General features: G+C 37.0%; 1 protein-coding gene and 1 non-coding gene across 2 annotated transcripts in view; one reads left to right on the top strand and one right to left on the bottom strand.

The window, feature by feature from the left end:
• The window catches only part of LOC124166085 (mucin-12), a 584458-nt gene that overhangs the window by 51378 nt on the left and 505361 nt on the right, over positions 1 to 27719 (top strand). The window lies entirely within an intron of this gene.
• Trnaq-cug lies at positions 25205 to 25276 on the bottom strand. Its single transcript has one exon. It is a non-coding gene; the product is annotated as a tRNA-Gln (tRNA).

Here is a 27719-nt window from a genome sequence, read left to right as displayed (position 1 = left end):
TTTGGAGTGACGGAGCGGTCACGGCGCTAGTGGAAGGGCCGGGTTGAGTCGTTACCATCGGGTAACGAGGTTCGGTTACACAGTGATATACACCGTTCTCCACCCACCGTTCCCCTCCCCCACCCGTAGGCTGGCAGGCAGGCAGGCCGCAAAAGCCATCCCCAACCTAGTCCACCAAACCCACACATATATACACGTGTGCACGAATTCTACCCCCCAATACCCCATCCCCTTTCCCCATAGAGAAAATATACGTTCCCCACACCCCAACGCGGCATTCCTCGACCATCCTCCAATCCCACACCCACGCACGAGATTCCCGCACACCCCCTGCCAAACACCTTCCTCCCTCCCTCCCTTCCATTACCGAATAAAACGACTCATTCGCCGGTCTCAGCAACCACTCACTCACTCACCTCCCACTCTTTCGCGGACCTCAACTCACGTTCATCCCCACTCTCTCCTCCCAACCCCCCACTTCATGGCGGAGTTCCCTCTCAAAATCCAAATCGCTACCTCATTCCACAAATGCCTCCCAATGCACGCATGCCCCATCCACCTCCCTCCTTACTCTCGACAATCACCCCCTCCCCCGTCAGCGGATGAAACAGCGAAAATAAATCGATAATGCATCCATTGAAATTTTTCACTTTCTCACTTGTCTTTCTTTCTTTCTTTCGTCTAAAACGCATATCATCATCATCATCACCCATCACCGTCCCCACACTTGTGCCGGAATTCCTCAAACAGCAAAAGTTTTCCCTTCGCTTTCGACTCGGCGAAGCGTTTTCGGAAGTGCCGTGGGGCTGGAGGTGTCTGCGCGGGCAAACGTCCGTCCGTCTGTCTGCCGGTTCGTCTGCGAAGGGGTCGCCCGGGTAGTAGTTCAGGGGAAGAGAAATGATGGCGCTGCTGTCTAGTGAGTCGGCGAAATTTGGAATCGTTGAGTATGCTGCGGGGAACGGTGCTGATAGGTACAAGATTTTAATGGAGGAGGACAAATAAGAAGAAGATTTTCGTATAATTTAATTTACTTTTAATATGTGACCATTTATTACAGTCGTAGCAATCCAATACATGCGAAAAACACGCTGAAATAAACTAATTCGATTACATATAATATGTTGCACAATAGCGAGATACGATAGATAAAAATCTGTTGCATACGATGCACACATTCTACTCGGACAACTCTCATGTACGATAGTGGTAATGAAATTACTTTTTGTAGACAAAAGTTATCAATGTAATTTGCGTTATATTATTAATCATGGTTATTGTACTCCCTATCTTCGTTTTAACCTCATGCTATCATACTTTTCCGAAAATGTATCACATTTTATTGAAGAAATAAATCTGTTTAGGAGGGTAAACTTGTTAAGGAAATTGTATCCTTGCAAGTGCTTGCCGTCTAATCCAATTACACAATTAAACAATTAGTTAGACAACATTAGACAATTCGTCCGTCGTACAACGATGGATGATTGATGTAATGATGGATGATTTTTTAATAAAAATGAATTGCCTAGAACATAGAAAGATACCAGTATCCTCCGGATTTTCACCCAGTAAGTCAGCCTTTCCCTGCACTCGAGGAAAGGTTTAGAAGGGTTACTATTTTTCCACTGTATAAGTTTTGCACCTTAATGCCTACAATGATTACCCTTCTTCCAACTATTTGCTTAGAAGTTATTCATTTCCTTCTCTCTCAGCTTCAGGAATCTCGAGAGTGGGGAAGTTTTAGATATAATATGATGGCAGGAGCGCCCGGGAGGAATGACTTCCATATCGTTCCCAAACATTTCATTGCAAATTTTTTAAACCACCAATTTGTCATTGTGATCATCAATATGATAAATTGAAAGAAATCATCTTAAAATAATAATGTTTTGGCAGTTTAGATTGTGCTGGATATACTGATGGACTAGATTTTCCTCCGTGACATTTTTTTCTACAAAAGAACGATTGACGAATATGTATTACAAGGATCCTCATATTTTCCGACTTTATTTTGTCAGTTCGGAAAAATGAACTACCAAGTAGTTCATAAATACGTGTGCTTTTCTGTCACTAAAATTAGTTATTTATTGGTGATTTTGCTGCCTTAAAGAGTTAAATTTGAACTGCAATCTATGGTCTATGGGGAGTGACACCAGAATTTCCTCCGATTGAAGCGGGATCAACGGGCTTTGTAGGCGTAAGAGAATACATCATAGAGTAAAAGAGAATGAGAGCACGGGCACCGGCTTCTGCGCATGTGAACAAGGTTGAAACAAGCATTGTCCAAAAATATGCAATGGGTCTGACAGGCTGAGCGTTTATTGTCGTGCAGTGCATTCCGATTTGAAATTTTATTTTGAAAATATTGCAAATAAGGAGAAGCACGCAGGTACTAATAAAATAAATTCACTAGTGTATACCTAGTAAACCTTTTTTTCTATTTCTCACATTAATATTGAAGTCGTGGTTTTAATCTTGGCCTCGGCTCTGGTAGCCGCAACCGTACCTGGAGATACTCTCCGTATCCCGTTTCTACAAAACTTTGAATATATATATATATTTACTCTGAGGAAGGTGTGGATGGGAGAAGGTGGGGGCGAGGAAGTGCTTAGGAGTGGGTTGACGTCGTCGTGTGGTCAGTTGGGGACGCGCAAGGGGAGGTCTCTTTTTTTCGGATGGGATGGAAAATTGCCTCAGGTCAAGAACACAGGGTGTCCGGCCGGAAGAAGGACGGAGGTTCGAAAAAGTCTGCTCAGCATCCGGGTTTTCGTCTCGGGGGGGACAGGGGGGACTTGTCATGTGTGCGGCGACGTGTCAATGTATCCTGAGGTCTTTTCAGTCACGAGGGCGAAGAGAATGACTCACCCATATGACAGCCCTGCAATCAACGTCTGATTTTTCATTAGTATTGAGCAGGAAATATCTTAGCATAAATCTCGTTTTCTCGTGATAAGCAATGTGCGTCTTTGCTATAGGCAAAAAAGACTAAAAGTAAGGATTTGCAATTCAGATAATCCATTGGATAGCATATGCTTGTCATGGCTGACCTCACCACCTTCTTCAGTGCACTATGTTTCAAGGAATTTGGTTTTTTAAATTCCAATTAATCAGGTGTCAAGGAAATTTGATATCATTTCTGTTATTGTTTTTCACTAAATAATTAAGATGATGTAAATAAAGTAATCAATCCAACATTTCTGTGTCCATAAAATTCTTGAGAACGTTTTCAACTCCAGTGTTTCTATTCTACTATTTTAAGAAATATGATAGTTTTAATAGCAAGGTAAGTACATTGTGAAAAAATTAAGGTTAATGTCGCTCTCGTGGGGACCACCGACGGTCAGCCGCGCTAATGAGGGTCCAACCTCGACTTCGAGCCTAATCCGACCCTTTTCGGGGACCCGAGCTCGCGAGGGATGGACCCAAAACACCGGGAGGGCCCCCACCCATCTGAACCACGTGTAGTACATTTTGCATTTTACAATTCTTTTAGTGCTATCTACAATTTATTGGCTTTATCGTCTTCTTGATCACACCAGGAATACGGGCGTTTTTTGATCGTCTTTCTACGATGATTTTTAAGAATTTTATCCAATCAGCGATAAAAGTCCCCTTCTGACTTGGCAACGCTGCATCCAGCAACTTGGGGGTGGGGTAGGAAAGGCCTCTCGCTCCACGCTGAACAATGGCATTCTCAATTCTGGGAAGTTCTGCGAGCCATTTCTAGGGTGTTTGGCAGGGGTGATCAATAACCAGCATGCATTTGGACTCCAACATGCAACAAATTATACTACTATATGCTGTTAGAAATAATCCGTAGTATGTTGGCGACCGTAAGATATGGTTAACTTCGTCAGAAAAGACACTGCTTTTGAATTTGTCTAAAAGATTTAGCCTATTTTCCAATCATGAGGGTCCCAAACACTGGCAGCGTATTCCAAATGTGGTCTAACGAGGGAAAAGTAGCTAATTTCTCTCACTTTGTCGTCGCACTGTCCTAATATTCCTTTAATAAAACCCATTTTACGATTACCTTGACCGGTTATTTCTCGAATATGTTTATTCCACGATAGATCATTATTGAGTCTAACTGCTAGATATTTCAGGGATTCAACAGTCTCTACTTGGCTCCCCCAATAATATAGCTGCGTTGTAGGACGTTATTCTTCTTCAAGAAATTCATTACGACGCATTTTTTCCAAATTTAATTCTACATCTACATTTACATTATACCCTGCGAGCCACCTCTAGGGTGTTTGGCAGGGGGTGATCAATCACCAGCATGCAGCATGCATTTGGACTCCCACATGCACACCACACCGTCCAAAAAACGTCCCGTATGATAACAAGCTATACTACTATATGCTGTTAGAAATAGAATATAGAATAGAAATTCAGAAACATGCATTAAGTTTTACATAGGTTAGTAGGCTACACTACAAGTCATGCAATCTATTTACGAGTTCTATTGCTGCCGTTATAATCTCTTATTGATCGTGGAAAAAATGACATTCGGAATCTGTCTGTTCTACAATCTATCTCTCTTATTTCATTTATATGATCTGATTTTCCGTAGTACGTTGGCGTCCGCAAGATATGGTTAACTTCGTCAGAAAAGACACTGCTCTTGAATTTATCTAAAAGGTTTATTCTATTTTTCAATCTACGGTCCGACAGGGATTCCCATCCGAGTTTATCTAAGAGGTCAGTTACACTAACAAGACTATCGTAACGACCTTTCACATACCTAACTTACACCATACTTCTAACTGCCAAGCATCGCACCACGCTTGGATAGCAGCAAGGTCATTCGTTAGTTCATCTATATATATATCTCTGCTGGGACGGATGATTTGTTACACGTCGTCTGAGGAAACATTTCCTCCAAATTTACTAATAAATTAATGCATATACTTCGATCTTCGCTCCCGTAAAGAATGAGTAACCCTGTTAAGCCTTGAGATTTTGCAGCTATAGGCAGCGATGAAGCACGGAGGAATTGCACTTCATTGCATGAAAAACAAAAGCATTCCATAGAACCTTCACCCTCATACGACGAAAAAATGCACAGAATAACACTTTCTAAGGGGTGCTAATATTACCCTAATGAGAGAAAAACCAGGAATAGTAAAGGACACAAATTAATGGGAAAAGGAATTAGAAAACATTGATTCATCACCAGCGCTGGATTGGCCATAACTTTGTGGAATTCCGTATTTTTTCCAATCTACATCTACATTGACATAATACCCTACAAGTCACCTCTAGGGTGTTTGGCAGGGGGTCATCAATCACCAGCATGCAGCATGCATTTGGACTCCCACATGCACACCACACCGTCCAAAAAACGTCCCGTATAATAACAAACTATACCACTATATGCTGTTAGAAATAATAATTGAATTAAGAAACATGCATTAAGTTTTACATAGGTTAGTAGGCTACACTACAAGTCATGAAATCTATTTACGAGTTCTATTACTGCCGTTATAATCTCTTATTGATCGTGGAAAAAAAGACATTCGGAATCTGTCTGTTCTGCAATCTATCTCTCTTATCTTATTTATATGATCTGATCTTCCGTAGTATGTTGGCGTCCGTTAGATATGGTTAACTTCGTCAGAAAAGACACTGCTTTTGAATTTGTCTAAAAGATTTAGCCTATTTTCCAATCATGAGGGTCCCAAACACTGGCAGCGTATTCCAAATGTGGTCTAACGAGGGAAAGTAGCTAATTTCTCTCACTTTGTCGTCGCACTTCCCTAGTATTCTTTTAACAAATGCCTGTGAATAGCCTATTCGACAAAAGCAAATCAGAATCAACACAGCTAGTAACTATAAGCATAAAACGTCAGTTGAATCATAATTTCAAAAGAAGTCAAGCGTCTGTGATTAGATGGCTGTTCCTTGCCTCCAATTTTACTATTTGCCTTACATAAGCAATTTTCCCTCCCTCCACTTTATCCCTCCCACTAGTAGGCTGCGCGCTAGGCTTAGATTGCTTGAGAAATTGAGAATGGATGTCTTTAAGAGCGACACAGAGAACATAATATTGGAGCCACACTATATTTCCAGGTCCGACAGAAGCGATAAATTAAGAGAGATGTTTTGCCGAACGGATAGATATGGGAATTCGTTTTTCACCCAAACCATTAAGGACTTTAATGAACGCTAGTCCACACTTCGTTAGAGCACTTATTTTTTTTAAAGCTGATGATGAATCAATGTTTTCTAATTCCTTTTCCCATTAATTTGTGTCCTTTACTATTCCTGATTTTTCTCTCATTAGAGTAATATTAGCACTCCTTAGAAAGTGTTATACTGTTCATTTTTTCGTCGTATGAGGGTTAAGGTTCTATGGAATGATCTTGTTTTTCATTCAAGGAAGTACAATTCCTCCGTGCTTCATCGCTGCCTATAGCTGCAAAATCTCAAGGCTTAACAGGGTTGCTCATTCTTTACGGGAGCGTAGATCGAAGTATATGCATAATTTTATTAGTAAATTTGGAGGAAATGTTTCCTCAGACGACGTGTAACAAATCATCCGTTCCAGCAGAGATATAGATGAACTAACGAATGACCTTGCTGCTATCCAAGCGTTGTGCGATGCTTGGCAGTTAGAATTACATTTGAAAAAAATGCGTCGTACCGTAAACAGGGACAGCTTTGCCAAGTGGGGCAACTTTGCCAGGTTTTGAAAAATATTATGTTTGGTGCCCTACTAAGTTTCCTAATTATCCGAGAGAGGGCCTATGTTTTCATCACTCAGACAAGATATTGAGTGATAGCCTTTCCACACACTTGTAGTCTTACAAGTTGTTTTCAGGTCTTTATTAGTGTTTTGTTTTTGTAGGGCCAAACTGAATATTTTTGGTAGTCTATTTAAGTGTCTCGCCCTTCCCATTTACTCAAATGTAAGTAAAAACTTCTGGTATCGTTCAATAGAGCATATAATTTACTTTCAGAATCGCTTTAAATGGTAAAATATTTGTTGTATTTAGATTTAATAATTTAACTTGGCAATGTTGCACCAGGAAACTTGGTGGAAATGGGACAACTTTGCCAACCGACAATATTGTTATTTCTCCACTACCAGTACACTTTTTCCTAAGGGTGCGTTTTTCATATTCGTTTTATAGGCCTTTCAAATGCCAAGACGCTTTAATACCAAGTTGGGAGGCCGAAGGTATCGAAATTATGATGACAGTACGCTGCCACTTGCTGTCTCCGCAGTGATTTGTAATGAATTGAGCAGTGGAAAAGCAGCCCAAAAGTACAATATTCCGCATAGGACAATTGAAAGTAAGGTGAAGTGTCACCATACAAAGAATCCAGGGCGCCATACGGCATTGAGCAAGGGTAAGGAAGAAGAGATACTCGAACATGTGCTAGTTTGTGCTGACTGGGGAATGCCTTTTAATGCCATTGGTTGACGATTGATTCGTTTTGTGTTCTTACGCCATCGTCCAATCATTTATGTCAAACCCTTTGATTTTTCGGTCTTCGCTCCTTGTAAAAAACAAATGGAGAGCCATACTGACAGACCATAATTGTGGAACTTTAATAGTTATAAAACCATCGAAAAGAATGTATTTCCAACACTTTTGGCAAAAATTCTCAGTGCTTTGGTTGAAGAAAGTAAAATGAACTCAAACATGATATCAGGGTTCGAGAAATGTGACATCGTGCCACACAATCCCGGAGAAGTTTGGTCTTGAATTCCGGATGCATAGAAAACTGATCGTAATGACACTCCTACAAGAGTAAGTGATTCATTTTTGAACTGTCTTCAATCCTGTCGTCACAATCAAACAAAAGTTCGCCATAGAGAAGAAGACGGAAAATTAATGTGGCCCCTGGAGAAACCATGGACAAATCACACCTGGTCACTTCCAAGCACCTCCACACAAAATCTTGTTGGAGGGACTTGCCAAAAGGAGAAAAATTAGGGGAATGACAATAGCATTCCACGTTCAATGCATTGGGTATCTTGGAGTACCATTCTATATTTAAGAGTTTTCTAAATAAACATTATTTTTCCGTTGTTTTATTGAGGTTTCCGCTGGATATAACTCCGTTGGCAAAGTTGCCCCAGATCCATAGAATCTTTGCTAACTACATTTTCAATTTTTTTAACATATAAACTTTTACTTAAGTTGTCATTTTTGCACAAATTTTGAAAGTAGAGACCAAGAATAATGGCTTAAAATGGTTTTAAACCATTTCCGTACATGAACTTACAAGAATGCGGTTGAAAAAGAAAAAAAAAGTGGCAAAGTTGTCCCGGTTTACGGTAATGAATTTCTGGAAGAAGAATAACTTCCTACAACGTAGCTATATTATTGGGGGAGCCAAGTAGAGACTGTTGAATCCCTGAAATATCTAGCAGTTAGACTCAATAATGATCTATCGAGGAATAAACATATTCGAGAAATAACCGGTCAAGGTAATCGTAAAATGGGTTATGTTAAAGGAATATTAGGAAAGTGCGACGACAAAGTGAGAGAAATTAGCTACTTTTCCCTCGTTAGACCACATTTGGAATACGCTGCCAGTGTTTGGGACCCTCATGATTGGAAAATAGGCTAAATCTTTTAGACAAATTCAAAAGCAGTGTCTTTTCTGACGAAGTTAACCATATCTAACGGACGCCAACATACTACGGAAGATCAGATCATATAAATAAGATAAGAGAGATAGATTGCAGAACAGACAGATTCCGAATGTCTTTTTTTCCACGATCAATAAGAGATTATAACGGCAGTAATAGAACTCGTAAATAGATTTCATGACTTGTAGTGTAGCCTACTAACCTATGTAAAACTTAATGCATGTTTCTTAATTCAATTATTATTTCTAACAGCATATAGTGGTATAGTTTGTTATTATACGGGACGTTTTTTGGACGGTGTGGTGTGCATGTGGGAGTCCAAATGCATGCTGCATGCTGGTGATTGATGACCCCCTGCCAAACACCCTAGAGGTGGCTCGTAGGGTATTATGTCAATGTAGATGTAGATTGGAAAAAATACGGAATTCCACAAAGTTATGGCCAATCCAGCGCTGGTGATGAATCAATGTTTTCTAATTCCTTTTCCCATTAATTTGTGTCCTTTACTATTCCTGGTTTTTCTCTCATTAGGGTAATATTAGCACCCCTTAGAAAGTGTTATTCTGTGCATTTTTTCGTCGTATGAGGGTGAAGGTTCTATGGAATGCTTTTGTTTTTCATGCAATGAAGTGCAATTCCTCCGTGCTTCATCGCTGCCTATAGCAGCAAAATCTCAAGGCTTAACAGGGTTACTCATTCTTTACGGGAGCGAAGATCGAAGTATATGCATTAATTTATTAGTAAATTTGGAGGAAATGTTTCCTCAGACGACGTGTAACAAATCATCCGTCCCAGCAGAGATATATATATAGATGAACTAACGAATGACCTTGCTGCTATCCAAGCGTGGTGCGATGCTTGGCAGTTAGAAGTATGGTGTAAGTTAGGTATGTGAAAGGTCGTTACGATAGTCTTGTTAGTGTAACTGACCTCTTAGATAAACTCGGATGGGAATCCCTGTCGGACCGTAGATTGAAAAATAGAATAAACCTTTTAGATAAATTCAAGAGCAGTGTCTTTTCTGACGAAGTTAACCATATCTTGCGGACGCCAACGTACTACGGAAAATCAGATCATATAAATGAAATAAGAGAGATAGATTGTAGAACAGACAGATTCCGAATGTCATTTTTTCCACGATCAATAAGAGATTATAACGGCAGCAATAGAACTCGTAAATAGATTGCATGACTTGTAGTGTAGCCTACTAACCTATGTAAAACTTAATGCATGTTTCTGAATTTCTATTCTATATTCTATTTCTAACAGCATATAGTAGTATAGCTTGTTATCATACGGGACGTTTTTTGGACGGTGTGGTGTGCATGTGGGAGTCCAAATGCATGCTGCATGCTGGTGATTGATCACCCCCTGCCAAACACCCTAGAGGTGGCTCGCAGGGTATAATGTAAATGTAGATGTAGAATTAAATTTGGAAAAAATGCGTCGTAATGAATTTCTTGAAGAAGAATAACGTCCTACAACGCAGCTATATTATTGGGGGAGCCAAGTAGAGACTGTTGAATCCCTGAAATATCTAGCAGTTAGACTCAATAATGATCTATCGTGGAATAAACATATTCGAGAAATAACCGGTCAAGGTAATCGTAAAATGGGTTTTATTAAAGGAATATTAGGACAGTGCGACGACAAAGTGAGAGAAATTAGCTACTTTTCCCTCGTTAGACCACATTTGGAATACGCTGCCAGTGTTTGGGACCCTCATGATTGGAAAATAGGCTAAATCTTTTAGACAAATTCAAAAGCAGTGTCTTTTCTGACGAAGTTAACCATATCTTACGGTCGCCAACATACTACGGATTATTTCTAACAGCATATAGTAGTATAATTTGTTGCATGTTGGAGTCCAAATGCATGCTGGTTATTGATCACCCCTGCCAAACACCCTAGAAATGGCTCGCAGAACTTCCCAGAATTGAGAATGCCATTGTTCAGCGTGGAGCGAGAGGCCTTTCCTACCCCACCCCCAAGTTGCTGGATGCAGCGTTGCCAAGTCAGAAGGGGACTTTTATCGCTGATTGGATAAAATTCTTAAAAATCATCGTAGAAAGACGATCAAAAAACGCCCGTATTCCTGGTGTGATCAAGAAGACGATAAAGCCAATAAATTGTAGATAGCACTAAAAGAATTGTAAAATGCAAAATGTACTACACGTGGTTCAGATGGGTGGGGGCCCTCCCGGTGTTTTGGGTCCATCCCTCGCGAGCTCGGGTCCCCGAAAAGGGTCGGATTAGGCTCGAAGTCGAGGTTGGACCCTCATTAGCGCGGCTGACCGTCGGTGGTCCCCACGAGAGCGACATTAACCAAAATTAATATCCACAAGATAAATTTTGGCACGTAAAATTCATAATAATAGCATCAAATCGTCTCAGTCGATTGATTAATGTTATCCGTTGGATTGTAAGAGTCAGGGAAAAAATTTATAGGGGTTCAATCTTATTTTTGGCACTACTCATGGATCATAAATGCATAAATTAACCTTTAGATTGACGCTTTTGCTGATATTAGTGACATTTAGAATTTTTTTCTATTAGAACTAGCCAGAAATCATATGCCTCATGTTACCTTTAAACGTGTCCTTGATGTCTCGTTTTCAAAGCTTCTTTTCCCTTCGTTATTTGCATCGAGCATCGTATCAACTCATAATAGTCCGTAAATCTTCCCCCTTCTGTGATAAGTACTACATTATATTTATTGCACTACCTAAACAAGTAGAATACTAGCTCCTTCAATGTCTAAAAATGAGCGTCGGAATGTTTGTGGTAAATGTTAAGCAACAACGACGTTTACAAGAATTATCATTGAAGAAAAATTATTTTCTTAACATTATTTTCAAACCATATCAATAGGAAAGAGTTAAACGACCAATCAAAAATAAATTGCAAATATTTTGGAGCTCACTCAAAAAAAATATTTTTGAAATATTTTATCAACAAACATGTTCCAACGGCGTGCAATCAATTTAAAATGTAATGCCCAAAATATGGCTTTTAAATTTGAGACTTATGATACTCAGTGTACATCAAGTGATCTCACCTGTTCCGTTGATTCCGCCTTGTTCTCCGAAACTCCTACTTGGGTTTTCATTCCAAGATACTGGTAATTTTTTCTGCACTTGAATCCTACTTTTTCCGATGAAAGGTAGCCGAAGCACTCATAAGGATGAAGGATATCACTGCCTGTAAATGTAAAATTTTCACTTATTAGTACCAGACATTCTTCGAAGCGAAGTTGATTTATCTCAGTGGTCATTCACTTATTTATATCAGTTTTCTGAACCAGAAGAGTAATCAATTGTTATTATTTCCATTATATTACCAAATTCGTTGAATCAAAGACTTAAAAACTAATCAGAACGATTCTATGTGAATTAATATCTAAGTTCCCTATTTTTTTCCTTTTGAGGAAAAATGAAGATAACTTATCTGTAGAAGGTTAATTTGTGTACTTTATCCTCAGCTAATTCATGAACTTCCTAATGCAAATAACATTACCAACTCAAAAAATCTCAGCGCACAAGTTTTCCATTGTGGTATTTTCTCCTCGGCTAGTTTAGAGTTAACAGTCTTTGTCATGTTTTGCATGTTGATGATATTTAAGATAAGTTCTTAATTAGGTGTAAATGTGGATTATAACATTTCCATGAGTTTTCTTGGAATTAATTTCAAATTTTAACTCAGAAAAGGGTGTATTTAAATACAGCAATTACGTGAGAAGCCGGGTAAAATTTTTCAGGAATAAAAAACAGCGTTAATCACTCGGCAAACGAATTTAAGATGCTGTAAAAGGTTAATTTCAGTCCACTATTAGATTAAAGTGCATAAATAAGTTTCACGTCTTTTGATTTTCTGTCAACAATGAGCTTTACCTAAGGCTGTTTGGTGTCTAAATTGAACGTCTTGGTCATAGCCAACCTTCCCTTGGGTAACGCACCAAAAGATAGTGGCCGTCGAAGAAATTTAAAGAAAAATATAAATAGGCAATAAAATCAATTTTCAGCAAATGTACCTACTTGGTGTACATGACGAAAACAAGAAAATGAATATAACATGATTTTGAATTTCTCTAACATATATGCCTGGTTTCGGCTTCCTCAGACTACATTGGAATAGTTTACTATGTAATGGCATGGAATGACTATATATTTGTGTTTTTTGATTGTCATAATATCGATAAGTGCTCTTCGCGATGTTATTCTATGTTGCGCTACATACTCATTATATTTTTCCATAAATAACTAGTTTTTATGAAGAGAACCGGTTGTTGACGGTTGCTGAAAGTTACATCTAAATGTACCTGTTTTGATAAAGCAAGGATAAAGGGAGATAAAGTGTTTCAGATACTATTATAGACTATCAAGAATTTTTATTCCAAGTCCGTATTATTTTTATAGTCTGCACCGTGAGAGTGAAGTAAGTAACTAGCAAAACCTAACAAGAATGGTGTGTTGTATGAAAAGATGTTGGCGGATTTTTTTCATGCTCATTAAAACTAAAATATCTGATTCGTCTTTTCAGAGCTAAAAATAAACCAGTGACAAGTGCTAAAATCACAGGAAAGGAGATGTTATCTTAGAGTCTATCCAGATGAATTAGACAAGCTAAGAACTCTTAACTAGCTACTCTTAAGCTGCTCTGTGTCTGAAATCTTCTTGTACGTCTTAAATTCAATGTGAAAGTTGGAATTGTTATTCTTGACAACGGAATTTTGACTGCAATGTACTGGCTTCTTACTTCGCCAAACACAATACCTGAGGCACCAAATTATTGGTAATCCTTTTTTATTTATTGCTAGTTGTTAAAAGTCTCACCAGTTAAACAGCGAAGCAGACAGTTAAAAACACATGCCAAATAACAGGACTAGAAAAACAAATACTTAGTCTTTGGGGTGCCACATTTGACAAGACCAGCGCTTTCACAATATTTTAGGAATGTTACATTTTGAAGATATGACCAATTTTGTAGTGAGAGCTAGTACATTGTGCATCTCGTAAATGATATTTAAATTCATGCCTAATTTTCGGAACACCTAGAATTGTCATTTTTTTAAAGTCTCAAAATTTCTGCTCGCAAATTTAATATAGCGGGAATGTCCGCGAATTTTAAAACCGGATATAAATACCGGTTTTGGGTTTGTTGTGCTAATTTATTTGTATGATAATGCATTTTCTCTGCTTAAACTTATGCGTGAGACTTCATACCTCTCCAATTACACTCAAAATCCCATTATTACGCTACAAATTCACTTATCGTTTGAACCTACCCAACCCGGGGTGCAATCGTGTAAACTTACCCCCGTACACCCATACGAAAGGTGAGGAATTTCTCTGAATCGTGGAGAGTGCTTTTGTTTTCATAATCATTCCATTAATTAATATAAAATAAATAAAGCCGCGCCAATGTCTCCTGCACTCACATCGAAAAGACCTAGGCAAAGACAATGGCACGGTGCAGCGTCCACTCCTGTCCTTTCGGGCCAGCTTCACTAACTCACACCGCCTCCCTTGTACACATCATTCAGGGACACCTCCATTGTTCCTTCTCGCACTCTCCTCCACCTCTTTGGACTCTCATTACATCCCTCCCCCCGCCATCCAAGGCGCGTCTCCCGCTCTTCTTCTCCGACGACCCTCTCTACCTCCCTGCCCCTTCCACGCATTTCTCTTCGAGAAACCAACACCGCCTCTTCATCCGCGCGCCGCGTATTGGGTTCAAGGACTATTAGGCGCAGGAACAAAGTAGGAGAGGTTGAAGGGCGAGAAATGACAAATAAAAGAGAGAGTGCATAAGGATATGCTTGGAAAGATATTATCTACTTGTGTCATCTTCATCAGATAAATTTCAACAGAGCTCCTTCCTGGTAACAAATCATGTTCAATAACACGGCGTTTATGCGCTATATTATCATCAATGGATTAACTCCCATGCAATTAATTTATAGACAAAAATCTTACTGAGACGAGATAAAATTCTGTTAGTTCCAAAAGTTATATGGAAACACTAAACTGCAAACTAGGATGTAATCTATATTTTAATCTGTATTCACTTTCTGAGTAATTTCTTTCCATTGTAAGACGGCAATAATAGGTGTAAAACGATTTTTCTCTAATAGAAGTAAACATTTCACTGGAGCAATTTCACGAATGCACTTCAGCTGACATCTACTCTCATTTCTCCCCTTCAGATAGTGAGGTATTTAATTTATAATTACGTAAGTTGCTTAAGTGATAATAATGCCACTTACATAATAAACAATAAATGTTTTTTATGGTAAAATTCAGAAAGCTGACGTTCGACAGATATAATTGACCCTTCTTGGTTAAAGCCAGGTTCAGTAAGTTGGCTTCTCTTTCATGGTTTTCAGTGAGTTGACTGATTTCAGGTTGACAGCCCGCCGGTTCTTTACGTACACAAGAAGTGAATATTAAAGCATTTACCGTCACTGTTCGTTACGGCCATATCAGCAGGACATTTCGCTGCATCTACATAATGATTGGTACTTTCTGTCCACTTCACTTGATGACTAGCTGGGTGATGCTCACTCTTCAGTGGAAGTGAATGATTTATTATATTGCAGAATTCAATTGAGTGATACTATATCAAAATCTTTATATTTGATACAATATTATATTCCTTACTCAACTACTATAAAAAGTATATTCTATTTTATTTTGAATAACTACAGTTCTAATTAGGTATGTTGTTCGGCACACGAAAACTTTGATGAGGTTTACAATGATTTTACACTACGATGACGATAGAATAATATTGACGATCAGTTGTGAGGATGGCTCACACTCTGGTAGCCCATATATGCCATACTACACACAACAGGGTTAGATGATATCAGTGTTAGGTGTCAAGCAAAATTCACAAAACACTAAACATCAGCCAAAAACGTCTTTTGTAGGCACTCTTGGTCAAATACGAGAGAACGAGCAATGAATAGCATATTACCGATATGCGATATACCGCTATCCGTTGCTACGATACAGGTGAAATTTCTACCACAAAATTACTCACTAAAAGCAATCATTCAAACTGAGAACTTTTCTCTGAGCTGTTTCCTGCTATTTTATCTTTGATTCGATCCACTCAAGTAGATGCATTCAAGATAGAGATTAACGTACGGTACGAGCCATTATATCTCATCAGAGAAACTTTGAAATTTTATCGCGCATAATATGGTGAAATACGCACCATCCAGAAAAACCTCTTGCTATAGTATATACAGAATGGTGTGGCAAAAATTACTTTTCCCCTTTTACCACTAATACTAGTTAATCAAATCCGATTTTTTTTTCAAAATAGGCAAATTGTTAGCTACTGCACCACAGTTTAAAATTTTGCGAAAATTCTGGCGGATTTGAGCAACCAATACTTATGAAGGAGACTTCATATAAATTTTGCCCTTTTGCCGATAAACAATGATGACAATAACTTCCACGAATATAACAAAAAAATTTAATCTATATTTTAATAATTCTAAGGCTTTGCGATGCTTGAGCAATATCGACAAAATTTCGTTAGAGGCAACCCACACACTACCAAAAATGTCTGCACCACGTTAACGTGTAGTTCCGCGATCCGCCGACTCTTTGGTGAGCGCTTACGATCAGATAGAGTGGAAATATTTAGGCACTGTGTTCAATTAAGGAGAAATATGTTTAGAGCATGAGGTAGCTGAAGATGAGTAATAATGAATGACAAGCAATCTTATGAGGTAGCTGAAGATGAGTAATAGTGAAAGACAGGCAATCTTATGAAGACATTTGTTTTTGTTTGGAGGGCTGGAACATTTTTTCAAATTTTGGATTTCTTAAAAATATTGTTACTATGAGCATTTTACAGTAAAATCTTCAGAATTTTGGCCAAGAGACCAAGACGTATCGTAACGTACCTGCCATTGCTTTGTGCAATGAGTTCAATGACTAAGTAGTAGAACGGTATGAATACTTAAATCATTAAATAAGGAGTTTATAATTATTTTGAAATGATCATTGCCTGATGTACTAAGAATAGCTTATGGCTTCCATAGATAATGTACAGAAAAATTAGTTTAAAGGCCGCTAATTTTTTATCAGTGACCAAGGCTTTCATGTTGCAGCACCATCATATCACTATCAAGCTTTACAGTCATGGGATATCTCTTTCGCTGAGTCATTCCTGAAAACATATTCTTCCTTTAACACCACCGATGCGATTAACCTTTGCATTTATACTTTATGGAAGTACCTGACGGATAAGTAAGATGGATGATCTAATGATTTCTAGGGAATAGCAACACTGCAGTCTAGGCTGGTCGTGACTCGTAGCTGTGCGTGACAGTCTAATTGAGGGCACGCATTGGTTCGCTGGCACTCTTACGCAAGTAATTAGGGTCTTACGAAATATTATTACGTCATTGTCATAACCAAAGCCAGATACGGCATTATTATGTCTCAAGGGTCTTACCTAGCTTTCCCTCTCATTGCCGTTTTCTTATATGTGGAACCGTGTGGAATTTGAGCAGCTATCGAGGTTAAAAAAAATCCAAAACAGAGGTCTTGTCGAAGAATACGGTATCCACATAAATTTCAGCGCTTAATAGACGAATTATTATTGATAGCATAGTATAAATATAATTACAGTGATCCATGTGTATAACTATTCATTTTTAAGCGAAATGTTTACATGTTATACACCTATTTTATTGTATATTCCTTTTTCATTTTAAGGATGTCACCTTTGTGTATTGGATTACCTAGCAATCAACTCATTTTTAGAATATGACTGGATATATCTTGTTATACGTAACTTTATGGGAAGCCTCTTGACCGAGATAAAAAAACGATGAAGTAAGAGTTATAACTTGAATTCAGTGTGAATTCCCAGAAAATATTTTTCATTCTCCATTATATAAGAATAAAATAATGCTAGAATCCATTCTGAGGTCTTCATTGACGTACTTCCAAACCAAAGTAACCAAAATAATATTTCGATATGAAAATATTTTTGCTTGTAGCCTTCCAAAGTAAAGAAACAAAATTCAGTAAAATTGTCACAAAGGAGAAATTATGCTGAAATTTACCTTCCAAAAGACACGTTTAACGTGAAGTGACTGGTGTTATAAAATGATTAACCACTTGGTCGAAAAGTAAAATGTTGTGTCAACATTTTTCTAACCACTAAATTAACGTTATTGGCACCATCACTTAAAATTATTAATATTATTTGTCGCGCCGGTAGATCCAGCTCTCAACAAATGGAAAAGTTATTTTTATATCTCAACTACCGCTTGATAAAGGTGAGGTACACCAGTGGTTTATTCATTATGTAAGATAAAAGTTATTTTAAGTATCACCAAAAACTTAATTTGTACAATTTCACCTCAGAAACGTGATAATTTTATTCTTGAATGCCACATAAAATTCATAATTATTTTACTCTTACTCCGAAATTATTATACCCATCTTATATTTTTCTCTGTGCATATATTCGGTATAAATCATCCATAAGATGTATTGACAAAGTTGCCAATATCTGAAACCTTTTTGTAATAACTTTTGCATTGCTTTAAATCGATTTTAGTTAGAGTTAATATAGTTCTTGCATAAGCGTTTCTAATTTTCATCATGTGTAGTGAATCAGTGCAGTTTGAATGAAAATAAGAAATCTAAAAAACAAAAAAGAAACAAGAAAACAGAAATAAGGAACGCCTTTTTTTATCATTTTTTGAGTTTTATAGAAAAAAGTTATTTTTTATAGTCATTAGAGCATTAAAATCATAAATAGAGTTAGGAGTACTACTTTTCTACGAGAAACTGCCGATAATTATGGCTCACCTTCTTGAGTCTCATGAAAACTTGTTTAGTCACTGCGAATAAATTAAAGGAAATAAGTCTTAAATATGGACTGCCACTATTATTTTTATTTCACACGGTTTCTTTAATTGATTTTAAGGAAGAGCTATTTGAAAGCATTACATTTTATATTATTTTGATTGGTCCAAGAGGAAAGAAAATAATTAGTTGGATTAAAGCTTTGTTGATGTGGAAAGGTGCAAGAGCATTTCTTCAACAAAATAGTTGTTTAAGTTGGGTTAAAATCATTTGTGAATTTTCCTCTTGCGGGACATATTCAAAGATATATTATTCATGGAGTATGAAGGCCATTGAGCCAACAGCCATAAAAGAGATGGAATCTATAATGAGAATGATAAAACACCTAGTGCCATCATTAAGAAATTATAATACTATGCCAAAAACGCTCCTTTAACAAACGGTAAAAGTTCCATCGTGAAGTAATGCACTGAATCTGTGAAATATCGTAATACACCATTGCTTTGAAATAGGACTCAGTTAGCAACCCCTAGTAATGCGATCCACGAGGCTGTCCGCTTAAACTATACGTTAATAGTTTAGATCACAAAAACGATTATCGCCATATTCAATTGGGTTATTACACAGTTATCATATGATTTCAAAATTTAACATAAAATTATGATAATTTATGAATCAGGAATGAGTATTGGCCATTTAACCCACGGGTAGGTATGAAAAGGTTGCCGACCCCTCCTCCTATCTAGTGATAATTATGGTTCAGTTTGCATTCTGCTGATACTAAATGTAATACAACCTCTTGTGGGATTTATTTCTTGAGTGATTTTGCAACGGCATGGTAGTAGTGCTTTTATCTCAGCCTTGGGCAGAGGGTGAGAATATTGTAAGTAATTCCGTTAGGTATTTTGTATCCAATTTTGATGACTGATTGCAGTCCGTTCGAGGCACTTGGTGTGTTGCTCCACACCAATTTTTGCATCGGTGTCCTTCAGTGAACGCATTTTACACTCCCCGCATGACTATTAAAATATTATTCAGTTTCTGAACCCAGGCATTTCTTGAATGATCAAGTTTAGAGTTTCGGACTGTCTATCTGTATTTTTCCTTTCCCAAGTTTGTGTAGGACTTTAAGGCCACTGTGAGGGATTGCAAACATTTCAATTATTCCAGGTTATTAAATGGAATGGCATATATGGCAGTTTGAAAACCGATAAAAAAATTATCCTCGATATTATGATGTTGACACTATTACATGCGACCTGACGGCGCTATTACGATGGCAATAAAATACTATTTAAATGTGCTTGAGAATAAGTACGTGGTATTGAGCTGATGGAATCCTAGAGGAAATCAATTGTTATTCGGTTTTCCTATTTTAAATATTTATGTAATAATTTCACAAAACACGGCTCTATTATGTAAGATATAGGCAACATGCAACCTAGGGTTTCCTCACCACCACTATTAAGTGATAAAATTGGGTAATTGTAATTGTAATTTGTATAAAAAATTCCTCATCAGATAATTGATCTTCATTTGTGTGAATATATCCAAAACAGTTTTTCAACGACATCGCAACAGCGCTTGGATATTACCATATCAAAATATTGAATAGGTTCTATTACAACGAGTATAAAGCTCATCCTAATAATGAGGAGCATTTTTTGAGATTGAAATTCGAAAATCTTGTTCTGAAAGAATTATATTTAAATAAATTTCTACTTAAATATACGGGGGTAAAAAATGGCTTAAAAAGAAACCAGAAATAATATCTCAGATCCTTACGTTCATTTCAACTAGTACGCTTGCAAGGAAGTAGGTATTTGCTTAGTTATGCGTATTTTCTTTCTTTGGAATAATGCGCTATGTGTACTTCCATATTTTTCCTAAACATATTTGAGGAGCGATCGCAGTTTGAGCGAACATTTATTAATAGTTGATCAAAAGTTGAGAATGCTATTGAAGGATATAATATTTCTACAAGACATTGTGTCTCATGTTCATTGATTTTTGAAAGCCATTTTTCATTATTTGAATGCATTATTTAGAGTTTGACGAGTTAAATACCGTGCATAAACTCCATTCACTCTAAACAACTGATGTATATCTATCGATATATCTTTAGGTGTTATGAAGTAGAGAGCCTCTCGATTCTCCTGAGGGTCAGATGTCACCACTGCCCAATGGTGGACTGCAAATTAGTGTTATTTTACTTATATTTTGTTTCCATTTCTCTCTGGTCTTAAGAGAAAGGCGATCCACTATTTCTAAGAAATATAAAAATTGTAGATTTCATATAAATTGGTACTATTTCATGCATAATAAACTACTTCTTTAATTTTTTTCTTGCATCGCACAAAGGAAGACGCTATCTCTTGAGCAAGTTTGATGATCATACCGATACAACGCATTAAATATCTGTCATAATATTTTATGCTAATCAATCTTTTAACGGGACTGATTGTTGCTTTAATTATTTATTATTCTTATTAAGGTAATAGCCACGAGTTATCGAGGGATGTACCTTTACGGAGTCACCCCTAAGTGTCCAGTTAATGGAAATATTCTACAGATCCCCCTGGAAGCCCCAATTAGTAGTTACTATTGTATAATTCTCAACACAATCCTTTCGACAGAGATATGTGATATCTAACTGACAATTAATAAAGTTGATAAATAATAAACCTTATTACTCTCCAGCTATCTTTTTATGTAACAGGGGTTAGTGATTTTTAAACAAAATATAACGCCATTTACCCTCGATGTACTCTGCCGAAGAGTTTCAAATATCCCATTATGGTAAATCGAAAACCTTCCATTAAGTGGACAGAAAATTGTAAAAAGTAAATGTGAGGCATTCTTCTCGTGGCCATGGAAAAATAAATAATAGTGATAAAACTGGCGTCAATGTAATGAATGATATAACCCAGTACATCAGGATTGAGAAGATCAGAAGTATTCAGTCACAATGTGCGAATTTGTGCGTTTATTCCTATGTTTTATGCAATTAAATGAAATCCTCCTGGCATTCATTTAACATTTTCTTAACTGTCAATTATACTTCATACATTGAAAGTATTATGAACAACCGGTCCCAAAAGGAAATAGAATTATTCGCTTCATTTCTATTATAATTTTTCAATACAAATTATATAGTGTGCTTGGAAAGGAGTATCTATTACATGCGGATGTATGAGAACGACCTTAGTGGGAATAAAATTTTACTTTTGAAGAACTTTAGTGAATTCACTGTGTTGTAATGAGCATTAAACTCAAGTACTTATTTGCCAACCATATGCAAGGACGCCACTGAAATTGCGGAAATAGCCTTATTACCAATTATCTAAAATAGCCGAAAAACTTCTGAGCATAATAATTAACTAATTTACTTAATTAAGTAGATATTTACTAATCTTATGCAAGGACGCCTCTGTAATCATGGATAAGGCTTCGTTACTAATTATCTAAAATAGACGAAAAACTGCTGAGCACAATGATTCTTTAGCCCTTCAAAGCCCAAAATCCGAAATTAGAATTATTCCTTGATTTGGCAATAGGATTTAGGTATTAGTGATATTCTTTGTTTATAAGAAAATTGAGCATATTTATTGAGCAGTAAGTACATCACCCCGTAAGAAAGTGATATCATAATTATGATAGCATGTTAAAGCAATTGAGAAACTATGATTGTTTGATGGAAATCTTAAGAACCTTTTTCAATTTCGATTCAAGGTGAAAACCGGAGACAACCCAGTGGTACAACTGGTGTCCAATTTATAGAGTACGGGAGAGTAATTGCTAGTACGATATGATTAAAAAGATTAAGATCACTTTACGCAACTTTTCTTACTTCTTATATGTATTTGCAAGTTTCATATTCTAAAAATATTCCAAAATTGGTGTTTTAATTTCTTCATTAAGAGTTTTCCTCTAAAATATTATAAGAATCTTTAATAGTTTTTCATTTCGAGATACTTTAAAAAGTGCAGATATTATGAAACCGCGCAGCTTAATTTATCTCTCCATAATGAGACATATCTACTCTATTTCGCAATGCCCCAATGAAAAGGGATAAAAACTATGAAAGGAGAGTGTAAATACATTAAATCAAGCTCATAAGGAACGCATTATATGTAAAAAATACTATGCATACCGGCACATTATAGACATACCAGAGAGTAGCTAAAAATTGCATCCTGAAATAATAATAAATAAGCTTTTTCCTTCGTTATTATAAAAGTATTAAACAGCCAGATGTGACATAATGGTACGGTTCAGAGAAAAGTCTGAGATTGCCATAAGTTCGAGTATGGCGTAAGGGATATTTTCTGTGAATGCTCTCATATGTATGTTACTTGCGCTCTTGAAAATAAAAGTTATGCTCCGATCTCAAGCATGTACTGCTTTCATAATTACTCTCTCTCTATTTTTCAAAGATACTTTATATTCCTCTCATGTTCTTTCCTCCACTTAGCTTGTGATTTCATTAGCTCACTCTTTCCTGTTTCATCATTTCGTTTAGAATTACCAATTATCTAAAATAGCCGAAAAACTTCTGAGTATAATAATTAACTAATTTACTTAATTAAGTAGATATTTACTAATCTTATGCAAGGACGCCTCTGTAATCATGGATAAGGCTTCGTTACTAATTATCTAAAATAGACGAAAAACTGCTGAGCACAATGATTCTTTAGCCCTTCAAAGCCCAAAATCCGAAATTAGAATTATTCCTTGATTTGGCAATAGGATTTAGGTATTAGTGATATTCTTTGTTTATAAGAAAATTGAGCATATTTATTGAGCAGTAAGTACATCACCCCGTAAGAAAGTGATATCATAATTATGATAGCATGTTAAAGCAATTGAGAAACTATGATTGTTTGATGGAAATCTTAAGAACCTTTTTCAATTTCGATTCAAGGTGAAAACCGGAGACAACCCAGTGGTACAACTGGTGTCCAATTTATAGAGTACGGGAGAGTAATTGCTAGTACGATATGATTAAAAAGATTAAGATCACTTTACGCAACTTTTCTTACTTCTTATATGTATTTGCAAGTTTCATATTCTAAAAATATTCCAAAATTGGTGTTTTAATTTCTTCATTAAGAGTTTTCCTCTAAAATATTATAAGAATCTTTAATAGTTTTTCATTTCGAGATACTTTAAAAAGTGCAGATATTATGAAACCGCGCAGCTTAATTTATCTCTCCATAATGAGACATATCTACTCTATTTCGCAATGCCCCAATGAAAAGGGATAAAAACTATGAAAGGAGAGTGTAAATACATTAAATCAAGCTCATAAGGAACGCATTATATGTAAAAAATACTATGCATACCGGCACATTATAGACATACCAGAGAGTAGCTAAAAATTGCATCCTGAAATAATAATAAATAAGCTTTTTCCTTCGTTATTATAAAAGTATTAAACAGCCAGATGTGACATAATGGTACGGTTCAGAGAAAAGTCTGAGATTGCCATAAGTTCGAGTATGGCGTAAGGGATATTTTCTGTGAATGCTCTCATATGTATGTTACTTGCGCTCTTGAAAATAAAAGTTATGCTCCGATCTCAAGCATGTACTGCTTTCATAATTACTCTCTCTCTATTTTTCAAAGATACTTTATATTCCTCTCATGTTCTTTCCTCCACTTAGCTTGTGATTTCATTAGCTCACTCTTTCCTGTTTCATCATTTCCGTAGACTAACCGTCGCACTAAGAAAACTGCATTTTCTCAGCTTATATCACGGCATTGATTCAGCCATCACAAGCTATTAGTTGAGCTCAGTATGCGAATATCCTATTTTCAATTTCAAATTTTTCCTCAAATGCTAATATCTTATCATCTAAATTCTATATCGTTTCCCTCAGTCAAATCACTTGGCACTATTTTTATTTTATTCTTCGGGCGGCTTCTGATAGCATGTCACTTTTTTAACGACGGAGGTGAAATCATTTATATTTTTAGGAAAACATTTATTCCCCCGGATTTACTAGCCAAAAATACACTAATCTAGACCAAACTTTGAGCCAGACGAAATCGCTGCTCCAGCTCACATGCTGGGTAGTTGCCTACATATCACATTACATATCATTTGCCTTCAGAGATAATGGTAACACATATTATTTTAATATCTAAAAGAAAGGTCATGGTAGGATCTCATACAGGAGGATATATATCCTAATTCCAAACTGTCCTTCCGTATTAATTTTCCATATGCCCCATCTCTTTTTATTCTGTCTATAGCGTCATCGATTAGTACATTATGCACTCAACAAATAAACTCTTCCATCAGTTTCTTATCTATGCCCTCATATACCTCCTCGTGCACTCTTCTCCATCCTTACTTTTCTTTGTCAAAGTCTCATCTCGAGTGTATTGAACATAACATCGTCCACATTATAGTACTTTAATACCATCCTCTAGGCTGAAAATCCAATTCACTGCCAGCCTTTTCTTGGCAACTTCCCAAACATCCAAAATTCAGATTTTTTTCTTGTAAGCAATCTCTTGCCCTTGCCTGACACATTAAGGAGATAAATTTGAAAATATTATTCTAATGTGAAGTATTATATTACACTTTTTGTGACCTGCTGGAATAGATTACATAAATTTGAACTTTTAATTTGAGCGTCGTACTAAAATATATCAGACTATGTTCATAGTAATAATAATTCGTCTTTGTTGGGCGAGATTGGGACTAGAAAATCTCATCCTCCATCTAACCCCTAAAAAATGTAGCAGGTCCCACCGAGATTTGAACTCGGATCGCTGGATTCAGAGTCCAGAGTGCTAACCATTACACCATGGGACCTTATATAGTGAAGTGCGAGAATTTGTTATTACTAATTGATAAAATTATGTTGATGATATTTGTGAAATCCTAAGCGGTCAAAAAATGTTAAAAATAGAAAAGACTGTTGTTTGGATACCTTAGAAGGCCCAAACATATATTTAAGTAAATTATTGAAGATTATAAAATTTTTATAACTTGATTGAAATGTCAAGGATAAATCCATGACGGGGAATATTATGCACGTTCTTGCATTCAAATTCTACGAATTAAACGCCAAAAAGATTGTTTAAGGTTTGAGAAGAGCATGATCGCAGGTTAAAAATTCCGTGATCAATAAATACAGATGAAGGTTCATTGTCCAAGGTTCAATCATGGAATATCTGTACCAAGGTGGGTTTACCAATCGTTTATGATTTCTTTCATGCGTTCATATGGGCTTCTTTGCCAGCCAAAATAATAAGCATATGACAGTGCGAAGGAAGTGAAAGAGGAGAAATAGGTCGCTAAGAAAAGGCTTTTGGATAAGAGAGAGGAATGGAGAGCTACGTCATACCAAGCTTAGGAATGTTGACAAATGATGGTGACGATGATGACAGTATTTACAAATTTCTTGAATCGACTAAACCGTGAGTCTTTATCTACATTCAATAAAAAATTGTTATTTAAAATCAAATTTTAATGGGTGTATCACTTACATTAAAATATGAGCTATGTCTTCACTGCCACTCATAGATTTGTCTCTGCCGCGAGTTTCAAAGAGGAGGCAAGATACCAAAGAAAAGAATACGTCAAGCGGTTGGGATGGGTAGTGAAGAGTGAGGAAAAGGGAAGGGAGGATTGACAAATTGGGCATTAAAAGAAAATCAAATCAGAGAATACAAAACTTTTGGGAAAAGCCAGGATGGCCTTAAAAATGACATTTGTTTTTTAATCGCACGCGGTAATAATGCACGCCAATCGGCTGTGAACACGATCGAAGCACACGCCCCTTGCGGAATCATCGGACGAATATAAATTCCTTTATCAAAACGGAATTGATAACGATCGAGGACGAGGTTGGAAAAGAAAAAAATCAAACAATACTTTTACGAGCAGCAGACTTCACAGTGGGCCGGGGGGATAAGGGGCAAAAAGGCAGTGACGTGACCGCTGAGGGGAGGGAGGGAGAGCGGGGGGGTAAATGAAGCGGGGAAGGAAAGACGGACACGTAAGTCTCAGGTCTGGGAAAACCAAAGATTTTGTGAAAAAAACGCGTCGCGAATAAAATGCAAATATAGATATGTGTAAAGAAAGCGCACAAGGGCCAATGTGACAGTTTAGATCAGGGGTTACGTTACCAGGAAATGAACACTTTGAACTGCTTGGAGGTGAGTCATCAAGCAGTACGATAGTTCAGGTGTATTCCTCCTGGCCATGCGTAAATGATTAAAAACTAATTATTATTTAATTACTTAGCCAGATCAAATCCTTGATAAAGTTTAATGGGAATCAGAAACTAATTAATTCGACTTTTAATGAATTATAGTGCGAAATAAACCACTTTTTAATGTTCGACAAAACGTTTTGATTCCGACCATGGGTTCAACAACTGCATAGACGTTGTAAAGTTTATCAACATCAAGGTTGATAATGGCTATAAAGTATTCATGGTTAAATAAAAACACAGTACTATTCCACAACCTTATAAGGTTGTGGAATAGTACTGTGTTTTTTATTTAACCATGAATATCTCATCGTTCCACCAAGTAACGCCTAAATCTGTTGATTTTATTCGGCTATAAAGTAGTTGAATATATAATATCAAGGTAGATAATGACTATATAGTAATGGAAAGCCTGGGTCGGAATTAAAAAGGGTTCTAAGAGAAGCCTGAATCTTGATAAATTAATTCTTTGTTGAAATGTCCATAGTCTTAACTACAAACAATATCCACCTTTTATTTCCTGTGTGGGTAACATTCCTTATTTCTATTCCTTTTGGAACTCCGAAAGGGTTAGCTGTGCGCTTTCTTAGCAGGGCGCTTTTTATTATGACGTGGTTTTTTCTCGACACCAAACCACACTGCTCCCGACGGGAAATCTCTCATTACTTTCCGAGTTATTTTCTTCGGTCGCCCGCAAATGCCGCCGCTATCCCCAAACACACACACCTTCGCACACTTGCGACTCAGTGCGGGGACGAAGTGCAGGCGGGCCGCGTAATGGGCCGGAATGGACGGACGGGTCGTGAAATCTTAGCGGCCATTTATGGGACGAGGTTGTCGAGGTGGGTTTAGGTGCAGGTACGGGAGCATTCGGTGGGAGGGTGGACCAATGTGGGTGATGTTTGCATTGCGAGACGACATCTCTACCCTTTCCACAACTCCACTTTCCCCACCACACATAGAGATAGACTGCGAAGAACGCCTGACTCTGCGATTCCTATTTCTGTCCCTTTTATCCATCGGGGTATTGAAAATTTT

Source organism: Ischnura elegans, chromosome 1 (assembly GCF_921293095.1).
Source record: "Ischnura elegans chromosome 1, ioIscEleg1.1, whole genome shotgun sequence".
Taxonomy (NCBI): domain Eukaryota; kingdom Metazoa; phylum Arthropoda; class Insecta; order Odonata; family Coenagrionidae; genus Ischnura; species Ischnura elegans.
This window is presented reverse-complemented; position numbering and strand designations above follow the sequence as displayed.